Genomic DNA, 14,983 nt, shown 5'->3' with positions numbered 1-14,983 from the left:
GGATTTAAAACCCGCTGAGCTGGTTGGTAAATCTAAAAGGAAATGCGTGCAGTGGACTGCAATAAACTGGCAATTTGCCCTGTTTTTAAATTTTCGGCTGCATTTATGTTTTTATAGCTAGGACCTTAGGAGGATAGGGTTTATCGATAAATAGTCCCAGGCAAAAGAAAAACAATTTATGCTGGTTATCGTAAAAAATGAGCACAGGTCATCAAGTAAAGCCATTTTCAGTTCAAATCAACAAATAATACAAAATGTAGAAAAACACTCTTATTGTTAATGAATGCAGCATAAATTTTGGTTGGCATGTCTGAACTCGATTTAAGTTGAGTGTGTTTGATTTGTTGAAACTGAAAATGTTGTTATTGGCGCATACAGTATGTACTATTGTTCCTCTTGCCCAGGTCACAGTTTATTTTGAGTAATCTATTCAAAAACCAGTTTCACTAACAAGGCGTTTTTTGGTGTGCTTAATATCTAAATCCTTCTACGAGTTTCGTTCAAGCTAGCCAGTTTTGATTTATTGATGAGCGGTGGTTAATTTAGGACAAATTGAGACTTACTGTAGCTATGTCGTGTTATGAAGTCTGGTTTATTGGTATTTTAAAAAAAGACTGACTGCATAACATTAGATTATATAAATAAGTTGTAAAAACAGTTTTTCACATTTCAAACTTTTACATTTTTTTTATTTACAAATATTTCTAAACAGCTCAATAAACCTATTAAGAGCCAGACATTATAATTCTTTCGTTTCCACCGTTTTAGTCACCAAGTTACAATATGCCAGGCATAACTCTTCAGTCAGAACCTTATCTCCTTATCTCTCCAGTTTACAGAATCTAATGGTTTTTTTTTTATTGAGTCAAAACGTAGTAGGAGAATAATTCATATAGTGAGCATCAAAAGAAATGTATCACTTTTTTCATTCTTGTTCTTAGAAAGGTAATCTGTATATTTTGATTGTACAGTATATTGAAGAAATGCCCTTAACATTGCTTCGATTCATTGATCTGTCCCTGATAACCTGATTCAACCTGTTAAAATATCCAGCCTAAAGACATTCCAGAGACAAAAATACAACGCCCAGCTTATCAAGAGTATGGTAAGAGCATAACTACGGTTGTGCTCTTGGTGTGCTGGAGGCTGAACAGAGTCATTGCACTCTCACTTTCTCTCTAAGGGAGCTCACAGCCACCAATATATAATACCTGGAGGAAGAAAGAAGAAAAAACAGAATTCTGTAAATGTTGCATTTCTAAAACTTAAGCTTTGTATTTTTCAACTTTATTTCTACTTTTCTGGGTGGGATAAAGAGCAGTTACACAGTCAGTCAGCATAGCTCTGAGCGTGTATGAGATCACCGCGCTCAGATCAGAGAAGTATATTTATGTCTCCATTGGTTACTTGTAAATAGGCTTTGTATCATCATGTCTCTGTTGCATGCCTTATGGTAATTTGCAGTGAGATATGCCAGCATTTAAGGCAATAAAATGATATTTCTTCACACTCCACTCATCCTTGTCTTGTTGGCAATGCACTCTCAGAACAAATCCACTCAGGAAGATACGCGGGATATTTCTGACTTTTATATTGTAAACCAGTAATGCAAAAAAATATGACTGACTGATGATCTTATGAGTTTTCTGACTGAATTAAACAGAGGGTAAGCATGATTTACTGCAGAGGTTTGTGGGGTACAATAAAGGAAATTTAATCATTTCCGTTATTTTATTAATTACGAGTGAAGAAAATGCATTATTGACCTCATCTGTATATAGATTTCTGACCATTTGGAATTACTTCATAATATACAGTATAACCATTTTCCGTTAAATTAAATTAATGTATAACACTAGGCCATTAAGATGTACTTTGGTTTCCTATAATACTGTGCATTTAGCTTTCAAAGAATACACACATTTAATACAAGAGGGTTAGATTAGTTACAATGCTTTTCGAGAGCCCCGAATTCAATAAAGTATTTTATTACAATATTGTCTGACTCTACAATCTTCTGTAAAAGTGGGTAAAAGCTTTGATTAACACTAATTTCCACAAAAGTATATATAGTAGGAAGGAAGGTTTCTCAGAAACCTATATTAATATCTTGAATAATTGCTTCACCAAAGCTTTTTGTGGTTCAAAAATTCTCTTTTTAATTGTGGATCCAATTTGTTCAGTGACTTATGCAAGTGTTCATCAGCGTGAGCATTTTACAGAGTTACCAATGTACATCTATGAAGCCAATGAACCCCCCCATCCTGAATCTTCTGTAACACACAGATATCTTGGTTTCGTATCTCTCGACAAAAAAAAACTTTCAGCATCAGGTATGCAGTACATTAATGCTTTAATGCTTCGAAAAATGATATTTAAACCAGTTATTTGCAATGTGTTTAACATGCAAGCTTCCTGTAGAAACTCCAGTAGCCCAGCTACATCTGTGTTGCCATGCAATCTAAATATTTCTTGTAAAAAAGCTGTTCCTAGAACACCATTATTGCTGCCTCACCATCTCAAACACACTGGTTTACTGCCAATTCTACCAAGAAAGTGAAAAGAAGCAATTGTTGTCGGAGACTCCATTCACTGGAATACTCTGGAAACTCTTGGGATTGTGAGATTACAAGTTTGTTGTCTTTCTGGAACCTAAATAGCTGATGTCATCCATAGAGGTGACAGGCTCCTAGCTAAGGCAGACAGCTCCATTGTTGTTATCCATGTTGGCACAAATGACATAGCCCACAAATAGCCCACTTTCCATCACTAAAAAAATCAGAGAACTGAAGAATAGGACTAACTTGCAACTACTAACATTGGTCTTCTCGGGAATCCTGCCAGCAGCAAAGGTGAAAAACTCCAAATTTTAATCCATCAGAATAACTCATGGATGAGGACAGGGTGTGCAAAAGGAGGCTTCAGCTTTTTGGACATTCTGCAAAGCTTTCAAAGACAAAGGCCATCTGTAGAGATGTAACAGATCTAAAGCACAGAAAGAAATCCAGAAACATTTAAAATAGAATGGAAGGGGAGGAGATGGCAAAGAAAGTCAGAAAGAAAGCTACATTGAGAGCAAAGACAAAAAACCCAAGGGGCAACACAAAGTAATCAGGTAATTCATAGTTTATACCTTACTGCTGGAAGTATTAGAAACAAAGTGCATGAGATAAAAGCTAGCACATTAACAGGCAATTATGATGTTATTAAAATCACAGGAGCACAATCACGAAAATGATGGAAGTGAATGTAACATTAGTGGATACATCATTCTGGAAAGACAAAAGATAAAAGAGGAGGATGTGTAGCGCTCTACTGTATAATAATCTGAATATGCTATTTTATACTTCTATAGAGAATTAAGATTGTTTTGTGTAAAAGATGTTTTTATGGGAGACGTTAGCTCCCAACAGCAAGCAATAGGCACAAGGCAGAATACATGATGGACAGGACTCAATTTTTCCCAGAAGCCAATTAACCTACCAGTATGTCTTTGGACTGTGGGGGGAAACCCACGTGAACATAGGGAGAAAATTCAAATCCAACATTAAAGTATAGGAGATCTGTGCTGTGCTTCTAACCTTCTAATCTTAACCATACAGGAACCTGTGGGAGAGCAAGCCGGCTCCTCCCTTTTAACCCTATGGAAAATACAACATATGCCCTGGTCTAACTGAAACCCTAAATCTAGACAGAAGTCATGACCAGCTGATTAGCCAAGTAGACCTTTCCTCTTGTGTTCTGAACTTGTTTATGGAGAGAACTGATTGCACACCATTACCGTTAGTCTTGCTACCCTTGTGAATGCCTGCACTTCTCTGTAAATGGCCTCTGAGCTGTGCATCCACAGTGTGACTCACCACAGAGAGCTCAGAGAAACCTAAATAGACCCCTTTTACAAGTACAGCAGCAATTTTATGTCAACAGCTTCACTATACTGTACAACAGAGCAGATCAGAAGTTGAATGATTTCCCCAACTGTTGAATGAAAGGGTAAGCCTGTATAAGCCAGGACTGAAACAAAGCTTAGACACAGATGATATCAACAGTGACATGAGGTCTTTAAAGACCAAATAGTGAAGTCCTTGGTCTAACCTCTTATCCAAAAGACTGTACTCCCTTACAGCACAGTGTCCCTAGTCACCATAATGCGACATTTGTATTGGAAATTCAGGTCCAGAGGTAAGAGTGGGTGCTACCTATTTTTCTATCAACACCACTGGCAGCAGCAAGGTTGTTTTTCACTGGATGTCACACATCCCAGGACTGACCAGGACTTGATGCTTAGCTTGATGCTTATCCAAAAACCAGGCTACATGTTGGGAATGCTGCCGCTGAACATGGACTTGTTTACAGGTGTGTTTGTAAGAAATGTTCAACATTAGTCTCTTATAAGATTGTGTGTAAACCTCTTGTGTATGTGACATGTCTCAAATGGAGCACTATACACATGCTCATGTGCAATGTAACCTGATTTTGTTGGAAAAGTCAACCAATCGGAAATATTGAACATATTATACATTACATGAATGACTGTGCTGAAAGTGTACATAATCAGAAGTGCTTGATATGAGCATCAAGAAATTACTAAAAGAAGTCACTGGTGTTTTCTATGCCTATCACCACTTATTAGGGTTTAGTATAGATGAAAAGAAATCAAGCTTGTCATTTAGCCAAGTGTAAATTTCTTTAAATCACACTGATCAGAATCCTTAAAAATGTGATCACAACAACACAGGGAAATTTATACATTTGATTAAAGCAGTAGGTAATGAGTTATTAGGGGATTAGCTACTACATTCATCACATTTAGTTATTAAAATTAATAGACTCATTGTCAGGTGTTTCTCCTCATTACCATTGTTTTTATTCTCTCTACAATATCCACAAAGCTACTTGTGCTGCAGTGTACTAGAAAACTTATCTAAATTCATTGTTATCTGAAAACAAAATGGCTGAAAAAAGCTCAGAAGAAGATGACCATAGAGTGTTACAGTGTACGTGGTTTTGCATTTATTTTTAAGATTGAAAAATTCAATATGTACAACACATGCTTTTTACTATTGAGATCTGAAATATCAACTGATTGTTAATCAGAAGTTACCTGTGAACCCACAAAACCGTAACATACTGTATGAACCCATGAAACCGTAACATAATAATACATTTGACACTGATAAAGCTAATGCTCTCCTGCATTTAAGCAAATTTGAGTTTTACATAGAGAAGTGCTGGATACAGTGATATTCACTTGCATGTGGCTGATATCACAGATCAGCTGTTCATATACACGGGTTTCCAAGGAAGAATTTGCATATGAAAATCAAACTGGCAATTTTGCATACAGGCAACAGTCTTTTTCTTTCTTTGATTTCTGGTAAAACAGACCTGTTGCTTCATCAGTGTTAAGGATTCGGTACGAGGGACCGAACCAGTGAGTGAACCCACTTGCAGGAGCGAACAAAGCCAAGCCATAATCCGAAAGCAAGCCGTAATCGTAGGAACGAGCCGAGAGTCCAGGGGAAGCCAGATATCCGAAAGGGAACGAGTACCGAAGCCGAAGCGTGATCCGAAGTCATAGTCAGTAGAGCAATCCGATAATCCAGAGGTAGCCAGTGATCCGAAACAGAGCGAAAGTAACCAAGCCAAACCGAGATCCGAAAAGCCAAAGTCCAAAGGGAAAAGCCGCAAACCGAAAGCCAAGACAAACACAGGGTAGAAGTAGGAGTAGCGCAACCGGGAAGCTCGAAAGGAAAAACCAATACTGAGCAACGAGGTAGGGACGGACAGGTGTTTAAGTAGGATGAGACGGGGGTGTGGTGGTGAATGGGAAAACTAATAGGTGAACTGATGGATAGGGGCTACGCCTACTTCTGCCTCCTCCGTTGCCGGGAGGCAGGGATCGTAACATTACCCCCCCCCTCTACGGGCGGCTCCTGACGCCCTAACGGGACGATCCGGGAAGTTAAGGTGGAAGTCTTGGATGAGGTTGGGGTCCAGAATATCCTTCTCCGAAACCCATGAGCGCTCCTCCGGCCCGTAGCCTTCCCAATCGACGAGATATTGTAGGGATCCACGAGACCATCGGGAATCCAGGATTTTATTGACCGTGTAAGCAGGGAGTCCATCAATTACTCGAGGCGGTGGGGGTTTTTGTTGCGGTTTAGACAGGGTGGATCTGTGAAAGGGTTTAAGGAGGGAAACATGGAAAGTAGGGTGGATCCGAAGGGTAGAAGGCAAGGCCAGCCGGTAAGTTACTGGGGTAATCTGGGCGAGGACACGAAAAGGACCAATGTACCTGGGAGCAAGCTTGCCAGAAGGTTGCTTAAGAGGAAGGTTACGAGTAGATAACCAAACAAACTGACCACGTCGAAGTCTGGGTGGGATCCGACGGCGCCGATCAGTTACCTTCTTCTGCTGAGCTGAGGTGCGAAGAAGGGTGGCTTTGGCCTTCCTCCAGAAGGTCTTCAGGTTAGAGATGTAGTCCTGAACCGAAGGTACCTCTGTGTTGGGGTGGGAGTCAGGGATCAGAGGAGGCTGATAACCTAAGGCACACTTAAAGGGAGACATGCAAGTAGATGTGGTATACAATGAGTTGTGTGCATACTCTGCCCATGGGAGCAAGGACACCCAATTATCATGGGTAGAGGAGATATAAGTCCGTAAATAGGTCAGCAGTTCCTGATTCATGCGTTCTGTCTGACCATTGGCCTGAGGGTGGTAAGCTGAGGTAAGTGAGACTGAGGCGCCCAGTGACTTACAGAAGGCCCTCCAAAATCGGGAGACAAACTGAGGGCCCCTATCTGAAACAATATCCTTAGGGATGCCATGCAGTCGGAAGATATGCTGTACAAACAATTCTGCTAGTTCTCGAGCTGTAGGTAAAGATGGTAGGGGAATAAAATGAGCAGATTTGGAGAAACGGTCTACCACTACCATAATAGTCGTGTGTCCATGGCTGGGTGGAAGGTCAGTAACAAAATCTACTGAGAGGTGGGTCCAAGGACGATCCGGGATGGGTAAGGGTTGAAGTAGGCCCGCTGCCCTCATCCGGGAAGACTTCATTTGGGAACAGATAGAGCAGGCCTGGACATACTCCTTGATATCCTTAGCCATAGTTGGCCACCAGAAGTCTCTGGAGATGAAATCCAAGGTATGGTGGACTCCAGGGTGTCCAGCGAAGCGGGAGTCATGACCCCATTGTAAAACTGCCGATCGGACGGGATGAGAGACAAATAACTTGTCCTGAGGACACTGAGGAGGTACCGTCTGCCCAACCAAGGCTCGTCGGACAATCACCTCAATGTCCCATCTTACCGCAGCCAGGAACTTACCAGACGGAATGATGGGTTCTGGAATCAATTCGGCCTCAGGGGGGTCATGGATCCGTGAGAGGGCGTCTGCTTTGACGCTCTTAGAACCTGGAGTGTAGGTGATCAAGAAATTAAACCTGGAAAAAAAAAGGGACCACCTAGCCTGGCGAGGACAAAGACGTTTGGCCGACTGCAGGTACTCCAGGTTTTTGTGATCTGTGTAAATCAAAAAAGGGTGATGAGCACCCTCTAACCAGTGCCTCCATTCCTCCAATGCCAGCTTAATGGCCAAGAGCTCACGGTTACCCACGTCATAGTTCATTTGGGCAGGGGATAACTTCTTAGAGAAGAAGGCACAGGGATGAAGAATCTGTTTTTCTCCATGACGTTGAGAGAGAACAGCCCCCACACCATGGCCAGAAGCATCCACTTCGACTACAAAAGGCAAAGTCGGATCAGGGTGTTTTAGGATGGGGGCTGTTGTGAACAGGTGTTTCAGACGCTGAAATGCTTCTTCGGCTTGAGGGGTCCATTTGCCTTGTCTTGGTCCTTTACGGGTCAAGGAGGTTATGGGAGTGACCACCGAGCTGAAGTTTCGAATAAACTTCCTGTAAAAATTAACAAAGCCGAGAAATCGTTGAATGTGTTTGAGGTTCTTGGGTGTGGGCCAATCAGTAATCGCCGAGACTTTACTCGAATCCATTTCCACACCCTCTGGAGAGATGACGTAACCTAAAAAATGAATCCTCGAAGCATGGAAGGTACACTTCTCCAGTTTGACGTATAGTTTATTCTTGATGAGCCGGGAGAGTACTTCTCTGACATGGAGAACATGATCCTGGAAGGAATCAGAAAAAATTAGAATGTCATCTAGATAGACCAAGACAAATCTTTGTAGGAGATCACGAAAGATGTCATTAATAAAAGACTGAAACACCGCTGGGGCATTAACCAAACCAAAGGGCATGACCAAATATTCGTAATGTCCATGGGTTGTCATGAAAGCCGTCTTCCACTCGTCCCCTTCCCGAATGCGGATTAGATTATAGGCCCCTCGTAAATCCAGTTTGGTGAAGACTTTGGCTCCATGCACCGACTCAAGTGCTGCTGGAATTAGAGGCAAAGGGTACCGATTCTTGATTGTGATCTCATTGAGGCCACGATAGTCGATGCAGGGACGAAGCCCACCATCCTTCTTTTCCACGAAAAAAAAACTGGCACATGCTGGTGAAGTGGATGGATGTATAATTCCAGCCTTCAGAGAATCCTGTATGTAGACTTTCAGGGCCTCAGACTCAGAATTGGAGAGCGGAAAAATACGACCTTTAGGAGGGATAGTACCTGGCAAAAGGTCAATGGCACAATCATAAGGTCGATGAGGTGGGAGGGCCAAGGCCTCCTGCTCATTAAAGGCTTCCTGGAGATCGGAATATTGAGGGGGTATGGTAGGAACCCCTGAAGGGGACGTCGCCGTGAGTGCAATTCGTACTGGTAGACGACAGCAATCTTTAATACATCTGGGTCCCCAAGCTAAAATTTCTTTTCGGGACCAAGAAATGTTAGGGTCATGCTGTTGTAGCCAAGGAAAGCCTAACACCAGAGGATGTGTTGGGGTCTCAAGGAGATAAAACCAGATGTCTTCCACATGGGTGGCGCCAATCTGCAAGCTTATAATTTTAGTTTGCCATCTAATAAGTCCTGGAGATACGGGGGAGCCGTCGATCGATTGAACACGAAGTGGAGTAGTCACCGGGGTCAAGGGTAATTTCCAAGTTCGAGCGATGGAGGCGTCAATAAAGTTTCCTGCCGCCCCTGAGTCTATAAAAGCTAGAAGAGGTCTCCTTTCATTACCCCAGAATAGTGTAGAACGAATAAAAAATCCAGAGGAAAACTGAGGGGATTGAGAAATCTCACTCACCTTAGGAACTTGAGAAGGTGAGCTGCGCCTCAAGGATGAGTATGAGGCAGGGCAGGCCGCTTTAAAGTGTCCCAATTTCCCACAGTACATGCAGCGACCCTCTCGTTGGCGCCTCTCTCGTTCTTCAGGGGTTAACTGAGTGCGGGCTACTTCCATGGGTTGATCTGAGTCGAAAGATCTGATAGGAGATAGCCGAGGAGCCTTTAATATTGGGGTCCGAGATCTTTCAGCACGCCTTTGACGAATTCTGATATCCAATTCCAACACTTGTGAAATTACTTCCTCCAAGGTACTGCCCAATTGCGGCATATTTACCAGACAGTCCTTTATTTCTTCACTGAGTCCTTGACGGAAAAGAAAAATAAGGACCTCGTCGTTCCAGTGAGTCTCCGCTGCTGCTACTTGAAAATCTATAGCATAGTCTTGTACAGACCGGCGGCCCTGGTGGATGGAGAAGAGGCGGAAGGCAGAGTCTTGACCAACTACGGGATGACAAAAAAAACCCTTAAATTTTCCTAAAAAGAGATCATAATCCTGAATTTCAGGAGCCCCGCGATCAAGCAGAGCAGTAGCCCATTCCAAAACGCAGCCGGTTAGCAGTGAAACTATGAAGGTGATCTTGTCCTGAGGAGAAAAAAAAAAGTTTCCGGATGGAGCCTGAAAACCAGAGCACACTGTGCTAAGAAGCCCCGACATTTCGTAGGGTTGCCGTCAAACCTGTCAGGTGGAGTTAGTGGAAGAGGCCGAGGGGCAGGTGTAGGAGCTGGCGGGGGCGGAGCCGAAGCGGCAGCTCCAGCGTTGCTTCCTTGATTGCCGCTGGGCGGCATTGCAGACAGGTACACAGAGATCTGTTGGACAGAAGCCTGGAGCTGAAGTAAGGCTTGTCCGTGCTGATCCAGAGCCGAGCGAATCTCCTCTTGCTCCGCTGGGTCCATGTTAAACAGCTCAGTATTCTGTTAAGGATTCGGTACGAGGGACCGAACCAGTGAGTGAACCCACTTGCAGGAGCGAACAAAGCCAAGCCATAATCCGAAAGCAAGCCGTAATCGTAGGAACGAGTCCAGGGGAAGCCAGATATCCGAAAGGGAACGAGTACCGAAGCCGAAGCGTGATCCGAAGTCGTAGTCAGTAGAGCAATCCGATAATCCAGAGGTAGCCAGTGATCCGAAACAGAGCGAAAGTAACCAAGCCAAACCGAGATCCGAAAAGCCGAAGTCCAAAGGGAAAAGCCGCAAACCGAAAGCCAAGACGAACACAGGGTAGGAGTAGGAGTAGGAGTAGGAGTAGGAGTAGGAGTAGGAGTAGGAGTAGGAGTAGCACAACCGGGAAGCTCGAAAGGAAAAACCAATACTGAGCAACGAGGTAGGGACGGACAGGTGTTTAAGTAGGATGAGACGGGGGTGTGGTGGTGAATGGGAAAACTAATAGGTGAACTGATGGATAGGGGCTACGCCTACTTCTGCCTCCTCCGTTGCCGGGAGGCAGGGATCGTAACAATCAGTGGAACCCCAATGGCACTACTCTCTGTGACCTTTGATATGCTTCTGTTTTCTCATTAACATTCACAACAGATGAGTTTACAAAACATGCACTGGTGTCTGCAAAGACACCTTCTACAGCTTTAATGACTAATGCACTATTAAAAGCTGCAATAAAGTATACTTCTTCTTTGCAGTTTGTGTGTTATGGTTAGATAATGGATAAGTTAGTAACCAATAGGAACTAAATGATCTAGATGAGCCCAATGGCTTCCTCTACTTTATAATCCTTGTGATGTTATTATGTTACGTAATAAAATTTTGAAATATTTAACCAGAGATATTTTCACACATTTACTGAAATATATAGGGATTTTAGCATGATTATACAGCAGTACTGTAAATACAAGCTTTCTTACATATAAAAATAAATAAAACTCATACTAACAGCTTTCCCTCAACAATTGTTTAATCTGTTACTGCAGTCTGTTGTTGGCTATATTAAAATTAAGCATCTGCTTTCAATATCCAAAACTCTGGGATTAAATTCTGAGGAGCTACTTTGACTTAAAAATGTCAATTAAATTTCAATTTCATTTGAAATGACAAATAATCTTAGGCATATTCAGTTGAACGCAGTGTGGATTTTTTGACCAGTTATCACAAACTCATTCTAGAAAATAAACACCCATTTCCAATATCCGTGGGCTCATTAATTAAGTGCATGCTTAATTAGTAAGTACGAAGTAATACTTGATAATACCATTCACAAGGTATGTAGACAATTATTGGACATTCTCACCTGGAGGTCAAAATCAGGATAAAATCATTCATGATTCCTAGTTGTTTTAGCAGCTGAAGTTCTTGCCGTGTGGACCAAGCCCTCAGAAAGTCTCTCCTGAGTCATTACTCAAGGCTGATTGTGTCTGCCCTGATCACGGGTGCTTCCTGTAAACTAGCACAGGACATTGTTACTGGACATTAGTGATAATGGATGAGTAATCCACAGATACCACGAAGACTTTCCATTGCCGTGCTCCTCCCAGGACTATTCTCTCTCTGGAATTGAGCAGTGCTATTGTTGCATCAAACATTATTTGTGCAAATCAGCATTTTACATGCAAAATCACAAATGCTTAAGTTTGTTAAGATGCATGCTTTGCTGCAAAAAAGGATTAAAGAGTGCAAAAACATCTATAACACGAGCAGATTACTGCTATGATTCATGCTGCAATTAACAATTGGAAATAGTATTCAAAAATGATTTGAATGTAACTGTGCTCAGAGCAATTTACCAAATTTATTTTTAATAATCAGTGATCATTGGGAAAAGAACTGGCATTTAGCCAAACATGGTGGGTAGGCATTGACTTGGCTGGTTATGTTAGGGGTACTACTGTATCTTATTGTATTGAGAGACAGGGACCAGTAGGAAGACTGTTACACAGATCTTCATTATTCTACTCAGTTGCTGAGGAAGTTGCCATTCATGCTCGGAAAAACACTGTCTTCTTTTCCTGTTCCTTAAATGCTTTTATGATAAATGTGATGCTGGAGGAAATAACAAATAATACACCGTGGTCCTACAAAAGACTGGATGAAAGTAGCTTAAAGTTTATAAAATAATAATTAGGACAGTAGTTAGAATTACTACAGTACCTCACAGAGCTGGAGCCATGGGCTGAATCTCAGGAGTGCTATTTGTGTGGAGTTTGTATGTTCTCCCCATGTTTGTGTGGGTTTCCTCCCACAACCGAACAACTTACTCATAGGCTTCTGTAAAAATGGGCCTTAGTATAAGTACTGTATGTGTGTGCTTTGCGATGAACTGATGCCCTGAATTGGATAAGTGGTCAGTGATCATATTATCCCATTATAGTGATGTTAGAATTTAATTAGGCTGTAACAGACCTGTTAACTTTAGGCAGTAAGTCACTCTGTTGTGTGTATTTTGAAAAATGCCAGCTCTCTATATAGCTGTATACAGAGAACAGCTCTCCAGCCATGTTCTCTATAAGAACATAAAAAAGTTACAAACAAGAGGTGGCCTTCTGGCACATCTAACCCATCTGATAATAACTGATTGATCAAAGGATCTAATGCAGTATGCTTTATGGGATTAACCACTTAAATATTAATATTGAATGCTTTTATTGCAAATATGATGTCATTAGTGACTGGCACTGGCACTGGCTCCAGTGCTTCCATTTTATTTTATGATTATTGCGCCTTTTTTTCTGCATCAGATGAAAAGTTTTTCTTTGGTTTTGGCGTGGGTCAAGTGTGGATCAGATATGGATTCCAGTGCTGTGTGGTATATTAAAATCTACACTACGTCCTAGGCTGTAAGGCACTTTCCCCTCCTTTTTATTTTAAATTATTTTTGCTATAATCTCGCCCATAATACCATAATATTTACTTTTCATCTTGCCGTTTGGTGTAAGCTGTGTTTGGTCACTGCAGGTTAACGTCTATTTCTATTTGAGGGAAGGCATAGCTGGTGACAGAAGTTTTAGATAGTATCAGAGCCTGCAGCTCATTTGGGAAAGTTGCTGAGAGTGTGAGTAGTAGAGTCTCATTTTATCCCTTTTCCTTGAGTCTCTGTACTTTGCACCCATTGCAAAACATAGGAGAGGTTGTTCTGTGTACCTGCCTCCCTGCATAATTTCTGATAATTTCTTTCATAATGGTGGATACTGGTAGAGGACGTGTGGTCAGTGTTGAAACAGGACAAAGTGCCAGCATGGCTTCAATGACTAAATGTAAGTGTGGCTTTTTATTCACCAGAGAATCATCTGCACACATCTCACCAGCTCTTGAAATGCAGAAGATGGACTTTCATTCAATATTGTACGCTAAGGCCAGGAGGGAGTAAGATTTTAGTGCATGAAAAATTAGGTTGTTGCCTTTAAGGTTAATGCAGACAAGAAGGAGCTTTACTTTAGTGTTAAAGGTACATTATTTAATACACATGCGATTTTAGGAAATATTAATTTCATTTGGGATGATTCCTGGCCCTTTCCTGACTTATTATTTACTGCTGGTTGAGGTCTTTAACTGTTCTTTGAATCCCACTTTAGATTGCTTATTTCCTACATCTCCTTCACCTTCAAAACCAACCTTGGCCTTTTGTTGTTTCCTCTATAGATTAATATATTTAAATCCTTGGCATTTCCCATTTCCTACAGACAACAGGCACTCCTTTTTCTCCTCAGTTCTTGAACCATAATTTTATTTACCATAAACTTTCAAATACATGAAAATTTGATAAAAACATTTAAGAGTTAACTTTTTAAAAAGTACTACCACCTTCCCTAAGATTTCCCGTGCTACTTTATGGAAGACTATTAAGGCCTACCTGTGTAGACAATCTCTTTCTCTGTTCAAAAGAATAAAAAACCTAAGGAAAGACTAGCAGTATGAACTGTATAGACTTCATCCTCCAATTAAATCAACAATCTGCTACCTCTGCACCTTAAACCTGCAAACAGAACACCATCATCTTACCAATCAGCAAATAGAAAAACAACTCCTTATTTTTACCCTTGAATATTGGTTGTTTTTTCTTCTTTATGCCTATTTGCTTTTGAGAATGTAACCTTTATCTTGTGAGATGGAGCACAGACTGTAATTTAGCATTCTCTAGCTCTTTGGGGATATTAAAAGTATATTTTTGCTCCTAAAACTCCTGGGGTTTCCTGGACTGCAGTGACGTAAAGATGGCAGTCAGCTTTGTTTTTATTCCCAGCCCAGATGACCATTCTGCAACAGTCAGACTCACATTAGGTCATACATTCTACATGTAGATAATACTCACTGACTACTTGTTGTGAAGGGCACTGTACAAAAAAAAGCCTTTTTTCATTTTCAGTGTTTTTTAATTAATTTATCCCCCCCCCCCCTTTGGCATTTTCCCTGTTTTTTGTACTTCTTGTATTTTGGTTTTTGTTTTGGAAACATGATACATCCAATAATGAAATATATCCTGTACATGATTAAATTAATAGTTTTAAACCCAGCGGAAAAGATTTTCATTAAAGAATTGCAGGAATACCCGTTTCCTGAAAAGCAACTTTTTGAGCTGTATTTCAAAAGCTGCTTTGACTGGAATAATGAGTTATAATTATACAAAAAAAACATAAAAGCTGGGAGCTGGGAACTAGTAGGATATAGCAGAAACTGCATATCACACGATGTCTATTCTTAGTAGCAAAACACTATGCTTCTTTGTAAGAAGAACCATCTTTTGACTTGCAAAAATTACAATTACTGAG

This window comes from Atractosteus spatula, chromosome 3 (assembly GCF_055471065.1).
Source record: "Atractosteus spatula isolate fAtrSpa1 chromosome 3, fAtrSpa1.hap1, whole genome shotgun sequence".
NCBI classification, from domain to species: domain Eukaryota; kingdom Metazoa; phylum Chordata; class Actinopteri; order Semionotiformes; family Lepisosteidae; genus Atractosteus; species Atractosteus spatula.
Note: the sequence above shows the minus strand (reverse complement) of the source record.